At 42.2% G+C, this 20000-nt stretch overlaps 45 non-coding genes across 45 annotated transcripts; all 45 read right to left on the bottom strand.

Moving 5' to 3' along the window:
• Nucleotides 1-141: 141 nt before the first annotated feature.
• LOC145854977 (5S ribosomal RNA) lies at nucleotides 142-260 on the bottom strand. Its single transcript, XR_014375864.1, has one exon. It is a non-coding gene; the product is annotated as a 5S ribosomal RNA (ribosomal RNA).
• A 139-nt stretch (nucleotides 261-399) lies between these two features.
• Nucleotides 400-518, bottom strand: LOC145854976 (5S ribosomal RNA). The gene has a single exon (XR_014375863.1). It is a non-coding gene; the product is annotated as a 5S ribosomal RNA (ribosomal RNA).
• A 409-nt stretch (nucleotides 519-927) lies between these two features.
• On the bottom strand, nucleotides 928-1046 carry LOC145854975 (5S ribosomal RNA). Its single transcript, XR_014375862.1, has one exon. It is a non-coding gene; the product is annotated as a 5S ribosomal RNA (ribosomal RNA).
• Nucleotides 1047-1455: 409 nt separating this feature from the next.
• Nucleotides 1456-1574, bottom strand: LOC145885360 (5S ribosomal RNA). The gene has a single exon (XR_014396941.1). It is a non-coding gene; the product is annotated as a 5S ribosomal RNA (ribosomal RNA).
• Nucleotides 1575-1983: 409 nt separating this feature from the next.
• Nucleotides 1984-2102, bottom strand: LOC145854974 (5S ribosomal RNA). Its single transcript, XR_014375861.1, has one exon. It is a non-coding gene; the product is annotated as a 5S ribosomal RNA (ribosomal RNA).
• A 139-nt stretch (nucleotides 2103-2241) lies between these two features.
• LOC145854973 (5S ribosomal RNA) lies at nucleotides 2242-2360 on the bottom strand. The gene has a single exon (XR_014375860.1). It is a non-coding gene; the product is annotated as a 5S ribosomal RNA (ribosomal RNA).
• A 409-nt stretch (nucleotides 2361-2769) lies between these two features.
• On the bottom strand, nucleotides 2770-2888 carry LOC145854972 (5S ribosomal RNA). The gene has a single exon (XR_014375859.1). It is a non-coding gene; the product is annotated as a 5S ribosomal RNA (ribosomal RNA).
• A 409-nt stretch (nucleotides 2889-3297) lies between these two features.
• LOC145854971 (5S ribosomal RNA) lies at nucleotides 3298-3416 on the bottom strand. The gene has a single exon (XR_014375858.1). It is a non-coding gene; the product is annotated as a 5S ribosomal RNA (ribosomal RNA).
• A 409-nt stretch (nucleotides 3417-3825) lies between these two features.
• Nucleotides 3826-3944, bottom strand: LOC145885359 (5S ribosomal RNA). Its single transcript, XR_014396940.1, has one exon. It is a non-coding gene; the product is annotated as a 5S ribosomal RNA (ribosomal RNA).
• A 409-nt stretch (nucleotides 3945-4353) lies between these two features.
• LOC145854970 (5S ribosomal RNA) lies at nucleotides 4354-4472 on the bottom strand. Its single transcript, XR_014375857.1, has one exon. It is a non-coding gene; the product is annotated as a 5S ribosomal RNA (ribosomal RNA).
• A 139-nt stretch (nucleotides 4473-4611) lies between these two features.
• Nucleotides 4612-4730, bottom strand: LOC145854968 (5S ribosomal RNA). Its single transcript, XR_014375855.1, has one exon. It is a non-coding gene; the product is annotated as a 5S ribosomal RNA (ribosomal RNA).
• Nucleotides 4731-5139: 409 nt separating this feature from the next.
• On the bottom strand, nucleotides 5140-5258 carry LOC145854967 (5S ribosomal RNA). Its single transcript, XR_014375854.1, has one exon. It is a non-coding gene; the product is annotated as a 5S ribosomal RNA (ribosomal RNA).
• Nucleotides 5259-5397: 139 nt separating this feature from the next.
• Nucleotides 5398-5516, bottom strand: LOC145854966 (5S ribosomal RNA). The gene has a single exon (XR_014375853.1). It is a non-coding gene; the product is annotated as a 5S ribosomal RNA (ribosomal RNA).
• Nucleotides 5517-5925: 409 nt separating this feature from the next.
• On the bottom strand, nucleotides 5926-6044 carry LOC145854965 (5S ribosomal RNA). The gene has a single exon (XR_014375852.1). It is a non-coding gene; the product is annotated as a 5S ribosomal RNA (ribosomal RNA).
• A 409-nt stretch (nucleotides 6045-6453) lies between these two features.
• Nucleotides 6454-6572, bottom strand: LOC145854964 (5S ribosomal RNA). Its single transcript, XR_014375851.1, has one exon. It is a non-coding gene; the product is annotated as a 5S ribosomal RNA (ribosomal RNA).
• A 409-nt stretch (nucleotides 6573-6981) lies between these two features.
• Nucleotides 6982-7100, bottom strand: LOC145854963 (5S ribosomal RNA). The gene has a single exon (XR_014375850.1). It is a non-coding gene; the product is annotated as a 5S ribosomal RNA (ribosomal RNA).
• Nucleotides 7101-7509: 409 nt separating this feature from the next.
• On the bottom strand, nucleotides 7510-7628 carry LOC145885358 (5S ribosomal RNA). Its single transcript, XR_014396939.1, has one exon. It is a non-coding gene; the product is annotated as a 5S ribosomal RNA (ribosomal RNA).
• Nucleotides 7629-8037: 409 nt separating this feature from the next.
• Nucleotides 8038-8156, bottom strand: LOC145854962 (5S ribosomal RNA). Its single transcript, XR_014375849.1, has one exon. It is a non-coding gene; the product is annotated as a 5S ribosomal RNA (ribosomal RNA).
• A 139-nt stretch (nucleotides 8157-8295) lies between these two features.
• LOC145854961 (5S ribosomal RNA) lies at nucleotides 8296-8414 on the bottom strand. The gene has a single exon (XR_014375848.1). It is a non-coding gene; the product is annotated as a 5S ribosomal RNA (ribosomal RNA).
• Nucleotides 8415-8823: 409 nt separating this feature from the next.
• Nucleotides 8824-8942, bottom strand: LOC145854960 (5S ribosomal RNA). The gene has a single exon (XR_014375847.1). It is a non-coding gene; the product is annotated as a 5S ribosomal RNA (ribosomal RNA).
• A 139-nt stretch (nucleotides 8943-9081) lies between these two features.
• Nucleotides 9082-9200, bottom strand: LOC145854959 (5S ribosomal RNA). Its single transcript, XR_014375846.1, has one exon. It is a non-coding gene; the product is annotated as a 5S ribosomal RNA (ribosomal RNA).
• A 409-nt stretch (nucleotides 9201-9609) lies between these two features.
• On the bottom strand, nucleotides 9610-9728 carry LOC145854957 (5S ribosomal RNA). Its single transcript, XR_014375844.1, has one exon. It is a non-coding gene; the product is annotated as a 5S ribosomal RNA (ribosomal RNA).
• Nucleotides 9729-10137: 409 nt separating this feature from the next.
• On the bottom strand, nucleotides 10138-10256 carry LOC145855255 (5S ribosomal RNA). Its single transcript, XR_014376142.1, has one exon. It is a non-coding gene; the product is annotated as a 5S ribosomal RNA (ribosomal RNA).
• A 139-nt stretch (nucleotides 10257-10395) lies between these two features.
• LOC145854956 (5S ribosomal RNA) lies at nucleotides 10396-10514 on the bottom strand. The gene has a single exon (XR_014375843.1). It is a non-coding gene; the product is annotated as a 5S ribosomal RNA (ribosomal RNA).
• A 409-nt stretch (nucleotides 10515-10923) lies between these two features.
• LOC145854955 (5S ribosomal RNA) lies at nucleotides 10924-11042 on the bottom strand. The gene has a single exon (XR_014375842.1). It is a non-coding gene; the product is annotated as a 5S ribosomal RNA (ribosomal RNA).
• Nucleotides 11043-11181: 139 nt separating this feature from the next.
• LOC145854954 (5S ribosomal RNA) lies at nucleotides 11182-11300 on the bottom strand. Its single transcript, XR_014375841.1, has one exon. It is a non-coding gene; the product is annotated as a 5S ribosomal RNA (ribosomal RNA).
• Nucleotides 11301-11709: 409 nt separating this feature from the next.
• On the bottom strand, nucleotides 11710-11828 carry LOC145854953 (5S ribosomal RNA). Its single transcript, XR_014375840.1, has one exon. It is a non-coding gene; the product is annotated as a 5S ribosomal RNA (ribosomal RNA).
• A 409-nt stretch (nucleotides 11829-12237) lies between these two features.
• LOC145855244 (5S ribosomal RNA) lies at nucleotides 12238-12356 on the bottom strand. Its single transcript, XR_014376131.1, has one exon. It is a non-coding gene; the product is annotated as a 5S ribosomal RNA (ribosomal RNA).
• A 139-nt stretch (nucleotides 12357-12495) lies between these two features.
• Nucleotides 12496-12614, bottom strand: LOC145854951 (5S ribosomal RNA). The gene has a single exon (XR_014375838.1). It is a non-coding gene; the product is annotated as a 5S ribosomal RNA (ribosomal RNA).
• A 409-nt stretch (nucleotides 12615-13023) lies between these two features.
• Nucleotides 13024-13142, bottom strand: LOC145854950 (5S ribosomal RNA). The gene has a single exon (XR_014375837.1). It is a non-coding gene; the product is annotated as a 5S ribosomal RNA (ribosomal RNA).
• A 139-nt stretch (nucleotides 13143-13281) lies between these two features.
• Nucleotides 13282-13400, bottom strand: LOC145854949 (5S ribosomal RNA). The gene has a single exon (XR_014375836.1). It is a non-coding gene; the product is annotated as a 5S ribosomal RNA (ribosomal RNA).
• A 409-nt stretch (nucleotides 13401-13809) lies between these two features.
• On the bottom strand, nucleotides 13810-13928 carry LOC145854948 (5S ribosomal RNA). Its single transcript, XR_014375835.1, has one exon. It is a non-coding gene; the product is annotated as a 5S ribosomal RNA (ribosomal RNA).
• Nucleotides 13929-14337: 409 nt separating this feature from the next.
• Nucleotides 14338-14456, bottom strand: LOC145854947 (5S ribosomal RNA). The gene has a single exon (XR_014375834.1). It is a non-coding gene; the product is annotated as a 5S ribosomal RNA (ribosomal RNA).
• Nucleotides 14457-14595: 139 nt separating this feature from the next.
• LOC145854945 (5S ribosomal RNA) lies at nucleotides 14596-14714 on the bottom strand. The gene has a single exon (XR_014375832.1). It is a non-coding gene; the product is annotated as a 5S ribosomal RNA (ribosomal RNA).
• A 409-nt stretch (nucleotides 14715-15123) lies between these two features.
• On the bottom strand, nucleotides 15124-15242 carry LOC145854944 (5S ribosomal RNA). Its single transcript, XR_014375831.1, has one exon. It is a non-coding gene; the product is annotated as a 5S ribosomal RNA (ribosomal RNA).
• Nucleotides 15243-15651: 409 nt separating this feature from the next.
• LOC145854943 (5S ribosomal RNA) lies at nucleotides 15652-15770 on the bottom strand. The gene has a single exon (XR_014375830.1). It is a non-coding gene; the product is annotated as a 5S ribosomal RNA (ribosomal RNA).
• Nucleotides 15771-16179: 409 nt separating this feature from the next.
• On the bottom strand, nucleotides 16180-16298 carry LOC145854942 (5S ribosomal RNA). The gene has a single exon (XR_014375829.1). It is a non-coding gene; the product is annotated as a 5S ribosomal RNA (ribosomal RNA).
• Nucleotides 16299-16707: 409 nt separating this feature from the next.
• Nucleotides 16708-16826, bottom strand: LOC145885356 (5S ribosomal RNA). The gene has a single exon (XR_014396937.1). It is a non-coding gene; the product is annotated as a 5S ribosomal RNA (ribosomal RNA).
• Nucleotides 16827-17235: 409 nt separating this feature from the next.
• On the bottom strand, nucleotides 17236-17354 carry LOC145854941 (5S ribosomal RNA). Its single transcript, XR_014375828.1, has one exon. It is a non-coding gene; the product is annotated as a 5S ribosomal RNA (ribosomal RNA).
• Nucleotides 17355-17493: 139 nt separating this feature from the next.
• Nucleotides 17494-17612, bottom strand: LOC145854940 (5S ribosomal RNA). The gene has a single exon (XR_014375827.1). It is a non-coding gene; the product is annotated as a 5S ribosomal RNA (ribosomal RNA).
• Nucleotides 17613-18021: 409 nt separating this feature from the next.
• On the bottom strand, nucleotides 18022-18140 carry LOC145854939 (5S ribosomal RNA). The gene has a single exon (XR_014375826.1). It is a non-coding gene; the product is annotated as a 5S ribosomal RNA (ribosomal RNA).
• Nucleotides 18141-18279: 139 nt separating this feature from the next.
• On the bottom strand, nucleotides 18280-18398 carry LOC145854938 (5S ribosomal RNA). The gene has a single exon (XR_014375825.1). It is a non-coding gene; the product is annotated as a 5S ribosomal RNA (ribosomal RNA).
• A 409-nt stretch (nucleotides 18399-18807) lies between these two features.
• LOC145854937 (5S ribosomal RNA) lies at nucleotides 18808-18926 on the bottom strand. The gene has a single exon (XR_014375824.1). It is a non-coding gene; the product is annotated as a 5S ribosomal RNA (ribosomal RNA).
• Nucleotides 18927-19335: 409 nt separating this feature from the next.
• Nucleotides 19336-19454, bottom strand: LOC145854936 (5S ribosomal RNA). The gene has a single exon (XR_014375823.1). It is a non-coding gene; the product is annotated as a 5S ribosomal RNA (ribosomal RNA).
• A 139-nt stretch (nucleotides 19455-19593) lies between these two features.
• On the bottom strand, nucleotides 19594-19712 carry LOC145854934 (5S ribosomal RNA). Its single transcript, XR_014375821.1, has one exon. It is a non-coding gene; the product is annotated as a 5S ribosomal RNA (ribosomal RNA).
• Between the last annotated feature and the right edge of the window lie 288 nt (nucleotides 19713-20000).

Raw genomic sequence — 20000 nt, 5'->3', positions numbered from 1 at the left:
GCAGATGCTAATTGAAAACACAAGGAAATTTGATCCTATTAAAAAGGCAGGAAGCTGCATTTAGTCAATTCATCATTAAATGCTTACTACAAGGCAGTGTTGCTGATGAAATAGTGCAGGGGCACACCCTCGTGGACAAAATGCTTACAGCACCTGGTATTCCCAGGCGGTCTCCCATCCAAGTACTAACCAGGCCCGACCCTGCTTAGCTTCCGAGATCAGACGAGATCGGGCGTACCCAGGCTGGTATGGCCGTAAGCGAGAAACAATCTCTTGCTACAACATATATAGTCAAAGTGAGTCTGATAAAACAGACATTTAGTCAATTCATCATTAAATGCTTAATACAAGGCAGTGTTGCTGATGAAATAGTGCAAGAGCACACCCTCGTGGACAAAATGCTTACAGCACCTGGTATTCCCAGGCGGTCTCCCATCCAAGTACTAACCAGGCCCGACCCTGCTTAGCTTCCGAGATCAGACGAGATCGGGCGTACCCAGGCTGGTATGGCCGTAAGCGAGAAACAATCTCTTGCTACAACATATATAGTCAAAGTGAGTGTGATAAACAGACATTGCATTTTCACCAATTAGATAAGCAGCTTGAACTTTGTGTCACTGAAAAAGTAGAAGAAATTACAAACACTGTTCCCATCACTTTTTAGCACAGGTAGTTGGATAAAATACAAACTTTATTTCCTTTCATCATTTGAACAGGGCAAAGGAGCACAAAGCACACACAAGCTGCATTCAGCAACAATATTCTTGTTTGTCTTATAAATACAAGGCAGATGCTAATTGAAAACACAAGGAAATTTGATCCTATTAAAAAGGCAGGAAGCTGCATTTAGTCAATTCATCATTAAATGCTTACTACAAGGCAGTGTTGCTGATGAAATAGTGCAGGGGCACACCCTCGTGGACAAAATGCTTACAGCACCTGGTATTCCCAGGCGGTCTCCCATCCAAGTACTAACCAGGCCCGACCCTGCTTAGCTTCCGAGATCAGACGAGATCGGGCGTACCCAGGCTGGTATGGCCGTAAGCGAGAAACAATCTCTTGCTACAACATATATAGTCAAAGTGAGTGTGATAAACAGACATTGCATTTTCACCAATTAGATAAGCAGCTTGAACTTTGTGTCACTGAAAAAGTAGAAGAAATTACAAACACTGTTCCCATCACTTTTTAGCACAGGTAGTTGGATAAAATACAAACTTTATTTCCTTTCATCATTTGAACAGGGCAAAGGAGCACAAAGCACACACAAGCTGCATTCAGCAACAATATTCTTGTTTGTCTTATAAATACAAGGCAGATGCTAATTGAAAACACAAGGAAATTTGATCCTATTAAAAAGGCAGGAAGCTGCATTTAGTCAATTCATCATTAAATGCTTACTACAAGGCAGTGTTGCTGATGAAATAGTGCAGGGGCACACCCTCGTGGACAAAATGCTTACAGCACCTGGTATTCCCAGGCGGTCTCCCATCCAAGTACTAACCAGGCCTGACCCTGCTTAGCTTCCGAGATCAGACGAGATCGGGCGTACCCAGGCTGGTATGGCCGTAAGCGAGAACCAATCTCTTGCTACAACATATATAGTCAAAGTGAGTGTGATAAACAGACATTGCATTTTCACCAATTAGATAAGCAGCTTGAACTTTGTGTCACTGAAAAAGTAGAAGAAATTACAAACACTGTTCCCATCACTTTTTAGCACAGGTAGTTGGATAAAATACAAACTTTATTTCCTTTCATCATTTGAACAGGGCAAAGGAGCACAAAGCACACACAAGCTGCATTCAGCAACAATATTCTTGTTTGTCTTATAAATACAAGGCAGATGCTAATTGAAAACACAAGGAAATTTGATCCTATTAAAAAGGCAGGAAGCTGCATTTAGTCAATTCATCATTAAATGCTTACTACAAGGCAGTGTTGCTGATGAAATAGTGCAGGGGCACACCCTCGTGGACAAAATGCTTACAGCACCTGGTATTCCCAGGCGGTCTCCCATCCAAGTACTAACCAGGCCCGACCCTGCTTAGCTTCCGAGATCAGACGAGATCGGGCGTACCCAGGCTGGTATGGCCGTAAGCGAGAAACAATCTCTTGCTACAACATATATAGTCAAAGTGAGTCTGATAAAACAGACATTTAGTCAATTCATCATTAAATGCTTAATACAAGGCAGTGTTGCTGATGAAATAGTGCAAGAGCACACCCTCGTGGACAAAATGCTTACAGCACCTGGTATTCCCAGGCGGTCTCCCATCCAAGTACTAACCAGGCCCGACCCTGCTTAGCTTCCGAGATCAGACGAGATCGGGCGTACCCAGGCTGGTATGGCCGTAAGCGAGAAACAATCTCTTGCTACAACATATATAGTCAAAGTGAGTGTGATAAACAGACATTGCATTTTCACCAATTAGATAAGCAGCTTGAACTTTGTGTCACTGAAAAAGTAGAAGAAATTACAAACACTGTTCCCATCACTTTTTAGCACAGGTAGTTGGATAAAATACAAACTTTATTTCCTTTCATCATTTGAACAGGGCAAAGGAGCACAAAGCACACACAAGCTGCATTCAGCAACAATATTCTTGTTTGTCTTATAAATACAAGGCAGATGCTAATTGAAAACACAAGGAAATTTGATCCTATTAAAAAGGCAGGAAGCTGCATTTAGTCAATTCATCATTAAATGCTTACTACAAGGCAGTGTTGCTGATGAAATAGTGCAGGGGCACACCCTCGTGCACAAAATGCTTACAGCACCTGGTATTCCCAGGCGGTCTCCCATCCAAGTACTAACCAGGCCCGACCCTGCTTAGCTTCCGAGATCAGACGAGATCGGGCGTACCCAGGCTGGTATGGCCGTAAGCGAGAAACAATCTCTTGCTACAACATATATAGTCAAAGTGAGTGTGATAAACAGACATTGCATTTTCACCAATTAGATAAGCAGCTTGAACTTTGTGTCACTGAAAAAGTAGAAGAAATTACAAACACTGTTCCCATCACTTTTTAGCACAGGTAGTTGGATAAAATACAAACTTTATTTCCTTTCATCATTTGAACAGGGCAAAGGAGCACAAAGCACACACAAGCTGCATTCAGCAACAATATTCTTGTTTGTCTTATAAATACAAGGCAGATGCTAATTGAAAACACAAGGAAATTTGATCCTATTAAAAAGGCAGGAAGCTGCATTTAGTCAATTCATCATTAAATGCTTACTACAAGGCAGTGTTGCTGATGAAATAGTGCAGGGGCACACCCTCGTGGACAAAATGCTTACAGCACCTGGTATTCCCAGGCGGTCTCCCATCCAAGTACTAACCAGGCCCGACCCTGCTTAGCTTCCGAGATCAGACGAGATCGGGCGTACCCAGGCTGGTATGGCCGTAAGCGAGAAACAATCTCTTGCTACAACATATATAGTCAAAGTGAGTGTGATAAACAGACATTGCATTTTCACCAATTAGATAAGCAGCTTGAACTTTGTGTCACTGAAAAAGTAGAAGAAATTACAAACACTGTTCCCATCACTTTTTACCACAGGTAGTTGGATAAAATACAAACTTTATTTCCTTTCATCATTTGAACAGGGCAAAGGAGCACAAAGCACACACAAGCTGCATTCAGCAACAATATTCTTGTTTGTCTTATAAATACAAGGCAGATGCTAATTGAAAACACAAGGAAATTTGATCCTATTAAAAAGGCAGGAAGCTGCATTTAGTCAATTCATCATTAAATGCTTACTACAAGGCAGTGTTGCTGATGAAATAGTGCAGGGGCACACCCTCGTGGACAAAATGCTTACAGCACCTGGTATTCCCAGGCGGTCTCCCATCCAAGTACTAACCAGGCCTGACCCTGCTTAGCTTCCGAGATCAGACGAGATCGGGCGTACCCAGGCTGGTATGGCCGTAAGCGAGAACCAATCTCTTGCTACAACATATATAGTCAAAGTGAGTGTGATAAACAGACATTGCATTTTCACCAATTAGATAAGCAGCTTGAACTTTGTGTCACTGAAAAAGTAGAAGAAATTACAAACACTGTTCCCATCACTTTTTAGCACAGGTAGTTGGATAAAATACAAACTTTATTTCCTTTCATCATTTGAACAGGGCAAAGGAGCACAAAGCACACACAAGCTGCATTCAGCAACAATATTCTTGTTTGTCTTATAAATACAAGGCAGATGCTAATTGAAAACACAAGGAAATTTGATCCTATTAAAAAGGCAGGAAGCTGCATTTAGTCAATTCATCATTAAATGCTTACTACAAGGCAGTGTTGCTGATGAAATAGTGCAGGGGCACACCCTCGTGGACAAAATGCTTACAGCACCTGGTATTCCCAGGCGGTCTCCCATCCAAGTACTAACCAGGCCCGACCCTGCTTAGCTTCCGAGATCAGACGAGATCGGGCGTACCCAGGCTGGTATGGCCGTAAGCGAGAAACAATCTCTTGCTACAACATATATAGTCAAAGTGAGTCTGATAAAACAGACATTTAGTCAATTCATCATTAAATGCTTAATACAAGGCAGTGTTGCTGATGAAATAGTGCAAGAGCACACCCTCGTGGACAAAATGCTTACAGCACCTGGTATTCCCAGGCGGTCTCCCATCCAAGTACTAACCAGGCCCGACCCTGCTTAGCTTCCGAGATCAGACGAGATCGGGCGTACCCAGGCTGGTATGGCCGTAAGCGAGAAACAATCTCTTGCTACAACATATATAGTCAAAGTGAGTGTGATAAACAGACATTGCATTTTCACCAATTAGATAAGCAGCTTGAACTTTGTGTCACTGAAAAAGTAGAAGAAATTACAAACACTGTTCCCATCACTTTTTAGCACAGGTAGTTGGATAAAATACAAACTTTATTTCCTTTCATCATTTGAACAGGGCAAAGGAGCACAAAGCACACACAAGCTGCATTCAGCAACAATATTCTTGTTTGTCTTATAAATACAAGGCAGATGCTAATTGAAAACACAAGGAAATTTGATCCTATTAAAAAGGCAGGAAGCTGCATTTAGTCAATTCATCATTAAATGCTTACTACAAGGCAGTGTTGCTGATGAAATAGTGCAGGGGCACACCCTCGTGCACAAAATGCTTACAGCACCTGGTATTCCCAGGCGGTCTCCCATCCAAGTACTAACCAGGCCCGACCCTGCTTAGCTTCCGAGATCAGACGAGATCGGGCGTACCCAGGCTGGTATGGCCGTAAGCGAGAAACAATCTCTTGCTACAACATATATAGTCAAAGTGAGTCTGATAAAACAGACATTTAGTCAATTCATCATTAAATGCTTAATACAAGGCAGTGTTGCTGATGAAATAGTGCAAGAGCACACCCTCGTGGACAAAATGCTTACAGCACCTGGTATTCCCAGGCGGTCTCCCATCCAAGTACTAACCAGGCCCGACCCTGCTTAGCTTCCGAGATCAGACGAGATCGGGCGTACCCAGGCTGGTATGGCCGTAAGCGAGAAACAATCTCTTGCTACAACATATATAGTCAAAGTGAGTGTGATAAACAGACATTGCATTTTCACCAATTAGATAAGCAGCTTGAACTTTGTGTCACTGAAAAAGTAGAAGAAATTACAAACACTGTTCCCATCACTTTTTAGCACAGGTAGTTGGATAAAATACAAACTTTATTTCCTTTCATCATTTGAACAGGGCAAAGGAGCACAAAGCACACACAAGCTGCATTCAGCAACAATATTCTTGTTTGTCTTATAAATACAAGGCAGATGCTAATTGAAAACACAAGGAAATTTGATCCTATTAAAAAGGCAGGAAGCTGCATTTAGTCAATTCATCATTAAATGCTTACTACAAGGCAGTGTTGCTGATGAAATAGTGCAGGGGCACACCCTCGTGGACAAAATGCTTACAGCACCTGGTATTCCCAGGCGGTCTCCCATCCAAGTACTAACCAGGCCCGACCCTGCTTAGCTTCCGAGATCAGACGAGATCGGGCGTACCCAGGCTGGTATGGCCGTAAGCGAGAAACAATCTCTTGCTACAACATATATAGTCAAAGTGAGTGTGATAAACAGACATTGCATTTTCACCAATTAGATAAGCAGCTTGAACTTTGTGTCACTGAAAAAGTAGAAGAAATTACAAACACTGTTCCCATCACTTTTTACCACAGGTAGTTGGATAAAATACAAACTTTATTTCCTTTCATCATTTGAACAGGGCAAAGGAGCACAAAGCACACACAAGCTGCATTCAGCAACAATATTCTTGTTTGTCTTATAAATACAAGGCAGATGCTAATTGAAAACACAAGGAAATTTGATCCTATTAAAAAGGCAGGAAGCTGCATTTAGTCAATTCATCATTAAATGCTTACTACAAGGCAGTGTTGCTGATGAAATAGTGCAGGGGCACACCCTCGTGGACAAAATGCTTACAGCACCTGGTATTCCCAGGCGGTCTCCCATCCAAGTACTAACCAGGCCCGACCCTGCTTAGCTTCCGAGATCAGACGAGATCGGGCGTACCCAGGCTGGTATGGCCGTAAGCGAGAAACAATCTCTTGCTACAACATATATAGTCAAAGTGAGTGTGATAAACAGACATTGCATTTTCACCAATTAGATAAGCAGCTTGAACTTTGTGTCACTGAAAAAGTAGAAGAAATTACAAACACTGTTCCCATCACTTTTTACCACAGGTAGTTGGATAAAATACAAACTTTATTTCCTTTCATCATTTGAACAGGGCAAAGGAGCACAAAGCACACACAAGCTGCATTCAGCAACAATATTCTTGTTTGTCTTATAAATACAAGGCAGATGCTAATTGAAAACACAAGGAAATTTGATCCTATTAAAAAGGCAGGAAGCTGCATTTAGTCAATTCATCATTAAATGCTTACTACAAGGCAGTGTTGCTGATGAAATAGTGCAGGGGCACACCCTCGTGGACAAAATGCTTACAGCACCTGGTATTCCCAGGCGGTCTCCCATCCAAGTACTAACCAGGCCCGACCCTGCTTAGCTTCCGAGATCAGACGAGATCGGGCGTACCCAGGCTGGTATGGCCGTAAGCGAGAAACAATCTCTTGCTACAACATATATAGTCAAAGTGAGTGTGATAAACAGACATTGCATTTTCACCAATTAGATAAGCAGCTTGAACTTTGTGTCACTGAAAAAGTAGAAGAAATTACAAACACTGTTCCCATCACTTTTTACCACAGGTAGTTGGATAAAATACAAACTTTATTTCCTTTCATCATTTGAACAGGGCAAAGGAGCACAAAGCACACACAAGCTGCATTCAGCAACAATATTCTTGTTTGTCTTATAAATACAAGGCAGATGCTAATTGAAAACACAAGGAAATTTGATCCTATTAAAAAGGCAGGAAGCTGCATTTAGTCAATTCATCATTAAATGCTTACTACAAGGCAGTGTTGCTGATGAAATAGTGCAGGGGCACACCCTCGTGGACAAAATGCTTACAGCACCTGGTATTCCCAGGCGGTCTCCCATCCAAGTACTAACCAGGCCTGACCCTGCTTAGCTTCCGAGATCAGACGAGATCGGGCGTACCCAGGCTGGTATGGCCGTAAGCGAGAAACAATCTCTTGCTACAACATATATAGTCAAAGTGAGTGTGATAAACAGACATTGCATTTTCACCAATTAGATAAGCAGCTTGAACTTTGTGTCACTGAAAAAGTAGAAGAAATTACAAACACTGTTCCCATCACTTTTTAGCACAGGTAGTTGGATAAAATACAAACTTTATTTCCTTTCATCATTTGAACAGGGCAAAGGAGCACAAAGCACACACAAGCTGCATTCAGCAACAATATTCTTGTTTGTCTTATAAATACAAGGCAGATGCTAATTGAAAACACAAGGAAATTTGATCCTATTAAAAAGGCAGGAAGCTGCATTTAGTCAATTCATCATTAAATGCTTACTACAAGGCAGTGTTGCTGATGAAATAGTGCAGGGGCACACCCTCGTGGACAAAATGCTTACAGCACCTGGTATTCCCAGGCGGTCTCCCATCCAAGTACTAACCAGGCCCGACCCTGCTTAGCTTCCGAGATCAGACGAGATCGGGCGTACCCAGGCTGGTATGGCCGTAAGCGAGAAACAATCTCTTGCTACAACATATATAGTCAAAGTGAGTCTGATAAAACAGACATTTAGTCAATTCATCATTAAATGCTTAATACAAGGCAGTGTTGCTGATGAAATAGTGCAAGAGCACACCCTCGTGGACAAAATGCTTACAGCACCTGGTATTCCCAGGCGGTCTCCCATCCAAGTACTAACCAGGCCCGACCCTGCTTAGCTTCCGAGATCAGACGAGATCGGGCGTACCCAGGCTGGTATGGCCGTAAGCGAGAAACAATCTCTTGCTACAACATATATAGTCAAAGTGAGTGTGATAAACAGACATTGCATTTTCACCAATTAGATAAGCAGCTTGAACTTTGTGTCACTGAAAAAGTAGAAGAAATTACAAACACTGTTCCCATCACTTTTTAGCACAGGTAGTTGGATAAAATACAAACTTTATTTCCTTTCATCATTTGAACAGGGCAAAGGAGCACAAAGCACACACAAGCTGCATTCAGCAACAATATTCTTGTTTGTCTTATAAATACAAGGCAGATGCTAATTGAAAACACAAGGAAATTTGATCCTATTAAAAAGGCAGGAAGCTGCATTTAGTCAATTCATCATTAAATGCTTACTACAAGGCAGTGTTGCTGATGAAATAGTGCAGGGGCACACCCTCGTGGACAAAATGCTTACAGCACCTGGTATTCCCAGGCGGTCTCCCATCCAAGTACTAACCAGGCCCGACCCTGCTTAGCTTCCGAGATCAGACGAGATCGGGCGTACCCAGGCTGGTATGGCCGTAAGCGAGAAACAATCTCTTGCTACAACATATATAGTCAAAGTGAGTCTGATAAAACAGACATTTAGTCAATTCATCATTAAATGCTTAATACAAGGCAGTGTTGCTGATGAAATAGTGCAAGAGCACACCCTCGTGGACAAAATGCTTACAGCACCTGGTATTCCCAGGCGGTCTCCCATCCAAGTACTAACCAGGCCCGACCCTGCTTAGCTTCCGAGATCAGACGAGATCGGGCGTACCCAGGCTGGTATGGCCGTAAGCGAGAAACAATCTCTTGCTACAACATATATAGTCAAAGTGAGTGTGATAAACAGACATTGCATTTTCACCAATTAGATAAGCAGCTTGAACTTTGTGTCACTGAAAAAGTAGAAGAAATTACAAACACTGTTCCCATCACTTTTTAGCACAGGTAGTTGGATAAAATACAAACTTTATTTCCTTTCATCATTTGAACAGGGCAAAGGAGCACAAAGCACACACAAGCTGCATTCAGCAACAATATTCTTGTTTGTCTTATAAATACAAGGCAGATGCTAATTGAAAACACAAGGAAATTTGATCCTATTAAAAAGGCAGGAAGCTGCATTTAGTCAATTCATCATTAAATGCTTACTACAAGGCAGTGTTGCTGATGAAATAGTGCAGGGGCACACCCTCGTGGACAAAATGCTTACAGCACCTGGTATTCCCAGGCGGTCTCCCATCCAAGTACTAACCAGGCCCGACCCTGCTTAGCTTCCGAGATCAGACGAGATCGGGCGTACCCAGGCTGGTATGGCCGTAAGCGAGAAACAATCTCTTGCTACAACATATATAGTCAAAGTGAGTGTGATAAACAGACATTGCATTTTCACCAATTAGATAAGCAGCTTGAACTTTGTGTCACTGAAAAAGTAGAAGAAATTACAAACACTGTTCCCATCACTTTTTACCACAGGTAGTTGGATAAAATACAAACTTTATTTCCTTTCATCATTTGAACAGGGCAAAGGAGCACAAAGCACACACAAGCTGCATTCAGCAACAATATTCTTGTTTGTCTTATAAATACAAGGCAGATGCTAATTGAAAACACAAGGAAATTTGATCCTATTAAAAAGGCAGGAAGCTGCATTTAGTCAATTCATCATTAAATGCTTACTACAAGGCAGTGTTGCTGATGAAATAGTGCAGGGGCACACCCTCGTGGACAAAATGCTTACAGCACCTGGTATTCCCAGGCGGTCTCCCATCCAAGTACTAACCAGGCCCGACCCTGCTTAACTTCCGAGATCAGACGAGATCGGGCGTACCCAGGCTGGTATGGCCGTAAGCGAGAAACAATCTCTTGCTACAACATATATAGTCAAAGTGAGTCTGATAAAACAGACATTTAGTCAATTCATCATTAAATGCTTAATACAAGGCAGTGTTGCTGATGAAATAGTGCAAGAGCACACCCTCGTGGACAAAATGCTTACAGCACCTGGTATTCCCAGGCGGTCTCCCATCCAAGTACTAACCAGGCCCGACCCTGCTTAGCTTCCGAGATCAGACGAGATCGGGCGTACCCAGGCTGGTATGGCCGTAAGCGAGAAACAATCTCTTGCTACAACATATATAGTCAAAGTGAGTGTGATAAACAGACATTGCATTTTCACCAATTAGATAAGCAGCTTGAACTTTGTGTCACTGAAAAAGTAGAAGAAATTACAAACACTGTTCCCATCACTTTTTAGCACAGGTAGTTGGATAAAATACAAACTTTATTTCCTTTCATCATTTGAACAGGGCAAAGGAGCACAAAGCACACACAAGCTGCATTCAGCAACAATATTCTTGTTTGTCTTATAAATACAAGGCAGATGCTAATTGAAAACACAAGGAAATTTGATCCTATTAAAAAGGCAGGAAGCTGCATTTAGTCAATTCATCATTAAATGCTTACTACAAGGCAGTGTTGCTGATGAAATAGTGCAGGGGCACACCCTCGTGGACAAAATGCTTACAGCACCTGGTATTCCCAGGCGGTCTCCCATCCAAGTACTAACCAGGCCCGACCCTGCTTAGCTTCCGAGATCAGACGAGATCGGGCGTACCCAGGCTGGTATGGCCGTAAGCGAGAAACAATCTCTTGCTACAACATATATAGTCAAAGTGAGTCTGATAAAACAGACATTTAGTCAATTCATCATTAAATGCTTAATACAAGGCAGTGTTGCTGATGAAATAGTGCAAGAGCACACCCTCGTGGACAAAATGCTTACAGCACCTGGTATTCCCAGGCGGTCTCCCATCCAAGTACTAACCAGGCCCGACCCTGCTTAGCTTCCGAGATCAGACGAGATCGGGCGTACCCAGGCTGGTATGGCCGTAAGCGAGAAACAATCTCTTGCTACAACATATATAGTCAAAGTGAGTGTGATAAACAGACATTGCATTTTCACCAATTAGATAAGCAGCTTGAACTTTGTGTCACTGAAAAAGTAGAAGAAATTACAAACACTGTTCCCATCACTTTTTAGCACAGGTAGTTGGATAAAATACAAACTTTATTTCCTTTCATCATTTGAACAGGGCAAAGGAGCACAAAGCACACACAAGCTGCATTCAGCAACAATATTCTTGTTTGTCTTATAAATACAAGGCAGATGCTAATTGAAAACACAAGGAAATTTGATCCTATTAAAAAGGCAGGAAGCTGCATTTAGTCAATTCATCATTAAATGCTTACTACAAGGCAGTGTTGCTGATGAAATAGTGCAGGGGCACACCCTCGTGGACAAAATGCTTACAGCACCTGGTATTCCCAGGCGGTCTCCCATCCAAGTACTAACCAGGCCCGACCCTGCTTAGCTTCCGAGATCAGACGAGATCGGGCGTACCCAGGCTGGTATGGCCGTAAGCGAGAAACAATCTCTTGCTACAACATATATAGTCAAAGTGAGTGTGATAAACAGACATTGCATTTTCACCAATTAGATAAGCAGCTTGAACTTTGTGTCACTGAAAAAGTAGAAGAAATTACAAACACTGTTCCCATCACTTTTTACCACAGGTAGTTGGATAAAATACAAACTTTATTTCCTTTCATCATTTGAACAGGGCAAAGGAGCACAAAGCACACACAAGCTGCATTCAGCAACAATATTCTTGTTTGTCTTATAAATACAAGGCAGATGCTAATTGAAAACACAAGGAAATTTGATCCTATTAAAAAGGCAGGAAGCTGCATTTAGTCAATTCATCATTAAATGCTTACTACAAGGCAGTGTTGCTGATGAAATAGTGCAGGGGCACACCCTCGTGGACAAAATGCTTACAGCACCTGGTATTCCCAGGCGGTCTCCCATCCAAGTACTAACCAGGCCCGACCCTGCTTAACTTCCGAGATCAGACGAGATCGGGCGTACCCAGGCTGGTATGGCCGTAAGCGAGAAACAATCTCTTGCTACAACATATATAGTCAAAGTGAGTCTGATAAAACAGACATTTAGTCAATTCATCATTAAATGCTTAATACAAGGCAGTGTTGCTGATGAAATAGTGCAAGAGCACACCCTCGTGGACAAAATGCTTACAGCACCTGGTATTCCCAGGCGGTCTCCCATCCAAGTACTAACCAGGCCCGACCCTGCTTAGCTTCCGAGATCAGACGAGATCGGGCGTACCCAGGCTGGTATGGCCGTAAGCGAGAAACAATCTCTTGCTACAACATATATAGTCAAAGTGAGTGTGATAAACAGACATTGCATTTTCACCAATTAGATAAGCAGCTTGAACTTTGTGTCACTGAAAAAGTAGAAGAAATTACAAACACTGTTCCCATCACTTTTTAGCACAGGTAGTTGGATAAAATACAAACTTTATTTCCTTTCATCATTTGAACAGGGCAAAGGAGCACAAAGCACACACAAGCTGCATTCAGCAACAATATTCTTGTTTGTCTTATAAATACAAGGCAGATGCTAATTGAAAACACAAGGAAATTTGATCCTATTAAAAAGGCAGGAAGCTGCATTTAGTCAATTCATCATTAAATGCTTACTACAAGGCAGTGTTGCTGATGAAATAGTGCAGGGGCACACCCTCGTGGACAAAATGCTTACAGCACCTGGTATTCCCAGGCGGTCTCCCATCCAAGTACTAACCAGGCCCGACCCTGCTTAGCTTCCGAGATCAGACGAGATCGGGCGTACCCAGGCTGGTATGGCCGTAAGCGAGAAACAATCTCTTGCTACAACATATATAGTCAAAGTGAGTCTGATAAAACAGACATTTAGTCAATTCATCATTAAATGCTTAATACAAGGCAGTGTTGCTGATGAAATAGTGCAAGAGCACACCCTCGTGGACAAAATGCTTACAGCACCTGGTATTCCCAGGCGGTCTCCCATCCAAGTACTAACCAGGCCCGACCCTGCTTAGCTTCCGAGATCAGACGAGATCGGGCGTACCCAGGCTGGTATGGCCGTAAGCGAGAAACAATCTCTTGCTACAACATATATAGTCAAAGTGAGTGTGATAAACAGACATTGCATTTTCACCAATTAGATAAGCAGCTTGAACTTTGTGTCACTGAAAAAGTAGAAGAAATTACAAACACTGTTCCCATCACTTTTTAGCACAGGTAGTTGGATAAAATACAAACTTTATTTCCTTTCATCATTTGAACAGGGCAAAGGAGCACAAAGCACACACAAGCTGCATTCAGCAACAATATTCTTGTTTGTCTTATAAATACAAGGCAGATGCTAATTGAAAACACAAGGAAATTTGATCCTATTAAAAAGGCAGGAAGCTGCATTTAGTCAATTCATCATTAAATGCTTACTACAAGGCAGTGTTGCTGATGAAATAGTGCAGGGGCACACCCTCGTGGACAAAATGCTTACAGCACCTGGTATTCCCAGGCGGTCTCCCATCCAAGTACTAACCAGGCCCGACCCTGCTTAGCTTCCGAGATCAGACGAGATCGGGCGTACCCAGGCTGGTATGGCCGTAAGCGAGAAACAATCTCTTGCTACAACATATATAGTCAAAGTGAGTGTGATAAACAGACATTGCATTTTCACCAATTAGATAAGCAGCTTGAACTTTGTGTCACTGAAAAAGTAGAAGAAATTACAAACACTGTTCCCATCACTTTTTACCACAGGTAGTTGGATAAAATACAAACTTTATTTCCTTTCATCATTTGAACAGGGCAAAGGAGCACAAAGCACACACAAGCTGCATTCAGCAACAATATTCTTGTTTGTCTTATAAATACAAGGCAGATGCTAATTGAAAACACAAGGAAATTTGATCCTATTAAAAAGGCAGGAAGCTGCATTTAGTCAATTCATCATTAAATGCTTACTACAAGGCAGTGTTGCTGATGAAATAGTGCAGGGGCACACCCTCGTGGACAAAATGCTTACAGCACCTGGTATTCCCAGGCGGTCTCCCATCCAAGTACTAACCAGGCCCGACCCTGCTTAGCTTCCGAGATCAGACGAGATCGGGCGTACCCAGGCTGGTATGGCCGTAAGCGAGAAACAATCTCTTGCTACAACATATATAGTCAAAGTGAGTCTGATAAAACAGACATTTAGTCAATTCATCATTAAATGCTTAATACAAGGCAGTGTTGCTGATGAAATAGTGCAAGAGCACACCCTCGTGGACAAAATGCTTACAGCACCTGGTATTCCCAGGCGGTCTCCCATCCAAGTACTAACCAGGCCCGACCCTGCTTAGCTTCCGAGATCAGACGAGATCGGGCGTACCCAGGCTGGTATGGCCGTAAGCGAGAAACAATCTCTTGCTACAACATATATAGTCAAAGTGAGTGTGATAAACAGACATTGCATTTTCACCAATTAGATAAGCAGCTTGAACTTTGTGTCACTGAAAAAGTAGAAGAAATTACAAACACTGTTCCCATCACTTTTTAGCACAGGTAGTTGGATAAAATACAAACTTTATTTCCTTTCATCATTTGAACAGGGCAAAGGAGCACAAAGCACACACAAGCTGCATTCAGCAACAATATTCTTGTTTGTCTTATAAATACAAGGCAGATGCTAATTGAAAACACAAGGAAATTTGATCCTATTAAAAAGGCAGGAAGCTGCATTTAGTCAATTCATCATTAAATGCTTACTACAAGGCAGTGTTGCTGATGAAATAGTGCAGGGGCACACCCTCGTGGACAAAATGCTTACAGCACCTGGTATTCCCAGGCGGTCTCCCATCCAAGTACTAACCAGGCCCGACCCTGCTTAGCTTCCGAGATCAGACGAGATCGGGCGTACCCAGGCTGGTATGGCCGTAAGCGAGAAACAATCTCTTGCTACAACATATATAGTCAAAGTGAGTGTGATAAACAGACATTGCATTTTCACCAATTAGATAAGCAGCTTGAACTTTGTGTCACTGAAAAAGTAGAAGAAATTACAAACACTGTTCCCATCACTTTTTACCACAGGTAGTTGGATAAAATACAAACTTTATTTCCTTTCATCATTTGAACTGGGCAAAGGAGCACAAAGCACACACAAGCTGCATTCAGCAACAATATTCTTGTTTGTCTTATAAATACAAGGCAGATGCTAATTGAAAACACAAGGAAATTTGATCCTATTAAAAAGGCAGGAAGCTGCATTTAGTCAATTCATCATTAAATGCTTACTACAAGGCAGTGTTGCTGATGAAATAGTGCAGGGGCACACCCTCGTGGACAAAATGCTTACAGCACCTGGTATTCCCAGGCGGTCTCCCATCCAAGTACTAACCAGGCCCGACCCTGCTTAGCTTCCGAGATCAGACGAGATCGGGCGTACCCAGGCTGGTATGGCCGTAAGCGAGAAACAATCTCTTGCTACAACATATATAGTCAAAGTGAGTGTGATAAACAGACATTGCATTTTCACCAATTAGATAAGCAGCTTGAACTTTGTGTCACTGAAAAAGTAGAAGAAATTACAAACACTGTTCCCATCACTTTTTACCACAGGTAGTTGGATAAAATACAAACTTTATTTCCTTTCATCATTTGAACAGGGCAAAGGAGCACAAAGCACACACAAGCTGCATTCAGCAACAATATTCTTGTTTGTCTTATAAATACAAGGCAGATGCTAATTGAAAACACAAGGAAATTTGATCCTATTAAAAAGGCAGGAAGCTGCATTTAGTCAATTCATCATTAAATGCTTACTACAAGGCAGTGTTGCTGATGAAATAGTGCAGGGGCACACCCTCGTGGACAAAATGCTTACAGCACCTGGTATTCCCAGGCGGTCTCCCATCCAAGTACTAACCAGGCCCGACCCTGCTTAGCTTCCGAGATCAGACGAGATCGGGCGTACCCAGGCTGGTATGGCCGTAAGCGAGAAACAATCTCTTGCTACAACATATATAGTCAAAGTGAGTGTGATAAACAGACATTGCATTTTCACCAATTAGATAAGCAGCTTGAACTTTGTGTCACTGAAAAAGTAGAAGAAATTACAAACACTGTTCCCATCACTTTTTAGCACAGGTAGTTGGATAAAATACAAACTTTATTTCCTTTCATCATTTGAACAGGGCAAAGGAGCACAAAGCACACACAAGCTGCATTCAGCAACAATATTCTTGTTTGTCTTATAAATACAAGGCAGATGCTAATTGAAAACACAAGGAAATTTGATCCTATTAAAAAGGCAGGAAGCTGCATTTAGTCAATTCATCATTAAATGCTTACTACAAGGCAGTGTTGCTGATGAAATAGTGCAGGGGCACACCCTCGTGGACAAAATGCTTACAGCACCTGGTATTCCCAGGCGGTCTCCCATCCAAGTACTAACCAGGCCTGACCCTGCTTAGCTTCCGAGATCAGACGAGATCGGGCGTACCCAGGCTGGTATGGCCGTAAGCGAGAAACAATCTCTTGCTACAACATATATAGTCAAAGTGAGTGTGATAAACAGACATTGCATTTTCACCAATTAGATAAGCAGCTTGAACTTTGTGTCACTGAAAAAGTAGAAGAAATTACAAACACTGTTCCCATCACTTTTTAGCACAGGTAGTTGGATAAAATACAAACTTTATTTCCTTTCATCATTTGAACAGGGCAAAGGAGCACAAAGCACACACAAGCTGCATTCAGCAACAATATTCTTGTTTGTCTTATAAATACAAGGCAGATGCTAATTGAAAACACAAGGAAATTTGATCCTATTAAAAAGGCAGGAAGCTGCATTTAGTCAATTCATCATTAAATGCTTACTACAAGGCAGTGTTGCTGATGAAATAGTGCAGGGGCACACCCTCGTGGACAAAATGCTTACAGCACCTGGTATTCCCAGGCGGTCTCCCATCCAAGTACTAACCAGGCCCGACCCTGCTTAGCTTCCGAGATCAGACGAGATCGGGCGTACCCAGGCTGGTATGGCCGTAAGCGAGAAACAATCTCTTGCTACAACATATATAGTCAAAGTGAGTCTGATAAAACAGACATTTAGTCAATTCATCATTAAATGCTTAATACAAGGCAGTGTTGCTGATGAAATAGTGCAAGAGCACACCCTCGTGGACAAAATGCTTACAGCACCTGGTATTCCCAGGCGGTCTCCCATCCAAGTACTAACCAGGCCCGACCCTGCTTAGCTTCCGAGATCAGACGAGATCGGGCGTACCCAGGCTGGTATGGCCGTAAGCGAGAAACAATCTCTTGCTACAACATATATAGTCAAAGTGAGTGTGATAAACAGACATTGCATTTTCACCAATTAGATAAGCAGCTTGAACTTTGTGTCACTGAAAAAGTAGAAGAAATTACAAACACTGTTCCCATCACTTTTTAGCACAGGTAGTTGGATAAAATACAAACTTTATTTCCTTTCATCATTTGAACAGGGCAAAGGAGCACAAAGCACACACAAGCTGCATTCAGCAACAATATTCTTGTTTGTCTTATAAATACAAGGCAGATGCTAATTGAAAACACAAGGAAATTTGATCCTATTAAAAAGGCAGGAAGCTGCATTTAGTCAATTCATCATTAAATGCTTACTACAAGGCAGTGTTGCTGATGAAATAGTGCAGGGGCACACCCTCGTGGACAAAATGCTTACAGCACCTGGTATTCCCAGGCGGTCTCCCATCCAAGTACTAACCAGGCCCGACCCTGCTTAGCTTCCGAGATCAGACGAGATCGGGCGTACCCAGGCTGGTATGGCCGTAAGCGAGAAACAATCTCTTGCTACAACATATATAGTCAAAGTGAGTCTGATAAAACAGACATTTAGTCAATTCATCATTAAATGCTTAATACAAGGCAGTGTTGCTGATGAAATAGTGCAAGAGCACACCCTCGTGGACAAAATGCTTACAGCACCTGGTATTCCCAGGCGGTCTCCCATCCAAGTACTAACCAGGCCCGACCCTGCTTAGCTTCCGAGATCAGACGAGATCGGGCGTACCCAGGCTGGTATGGCCGTAAGCGAGAAACAATCTCTTGCTACAACATATATAGTCAAAGTGAGTGTGATAAACAGACATTGCATTTTCACCAATTAGATAAGCAGCTTGAACTTTGTGTCACTGAAAAAGTAGAAGAAATTACAAACACTGTTCCCATCACTTTTTAGCACAGGTAGTTGGATAAAATACAAACTTTATTTCCTTTCATCATTTGAACAGGGCAAAGGAGCACAAAGCACACACAAGCTGCATTCAGCAACAATATTCTTGTTTGTCTTATAAATACAAGGCAGATGCTAATTGAAAACACAAGGAAATTTGATCCTATTAAAAAGGCAGGAAGCTGCATTTAGTCAATTCATCATTAAATGCTTACTACAAGGCAGTGTTGCTGATGAAATAGTGCAGGGGCACACCCTCGTGGACAAAATGCTTACAGCACCTGGTATTCCCAGGCGGTCTCCCATCCAAGTACTAACCAGGCCCGACCCTGCTTAGCTTCCGAGATCAGACGAGATCGGGCGTACCCAGGCTGGTATGGCCGTAAGCGAGAAACAATCTCTTGCTACAACATATATAGTCAAAGTGAGTGTGATAAACAGACATTGCATTTTCACCAATTAGATAAGCAGCTTGAACTTTGTGTCACTGAAAAAGTAGAAGAAATTACAAACACTGTTCCCATCACTTTTTAGCACAGGTAGTTGGATAAAATACAAACTTTATTTCCTTTCATCATTTGAACAGGGCAAAGGAGCACAAAGCACACACAAGCTGCATTCAGCAACAATATTCTTGTTTGTCTTATAAATACAAGGCAGATGCTAATTGAAAACACAAGGAAATTTGATCCTATTAAAAAGGCAGGAAGCTGCATTTAGTCAATTCATCATTAAATGCTTACTACAAGGCAGTGTTGCTGATGAAATAGTGCAGGGGCACACCCTCGTGGACAAAATGCTTACAGCACCTGGTATTCCCAGGCGGTCTCCCATCCAAGTACTAACCAGGCCCGACCCTGCTTAGCTTCCGAGATCAGACGAGATCGGGCGTACCCAGGCTGGTATGGCCGTAAGCGAGAAACAATCTCTTGCTACAACATATATAGTCAAAGTGAGTCTGATAAAACAGACATTTAGTCAATTCATCATTAAATGCTTAATACAAGGCAGTGTTGCTGATGAAATAGTGCAAGAGCACACCCTCGTGGACAAAATGCTTACAGCACCTGGTATTCCCAGGCGGTCTCCCATCCAAGTACTAACCAGGCCCGACCCTGCTTAGCTTCCGAGATCAGACGAGATCGGGCGTACCCAGGCTGGTATGGCCGTAAGCGAGAAACAATCTCTTGCTACAACATATATAGTCAAAGTGAGTGTGATAAACAGACATTGCATTTTCACCAATTAGATAAGCAGCTTGAACTTTGTGTCACTGAAAAAGTAGAAGAAATTACAAACACTGTTCCCATCACTTTTTAGCACAGGTAGTTGGATAAAATACAAACTTTATTTCCTTTCATCATTTGAACAGGGCAAAGGAGCACAAAGCACACACAAGCTGCATTCAGCAACAATATTCTTGTTTGTCTTATAAATACAAGGCAGATGCTAATTGAAAACA

Source organism: Salmo salar, chromosome 08 (assembly GCF_965601325.2).
Source record: "Salmo salar chromosome 08, fSalSal1, whole genome shotgun sequence".
Taxonomy (NCBI): Eukaryota; Metazoa; Chordata; class Actinopteri; order Salmoniformes; family Salmonidae; genus Salmo; species Salmo salar.
This window is presented reverse-complemented; position numbering and strand designations above follow the sequence as displayed.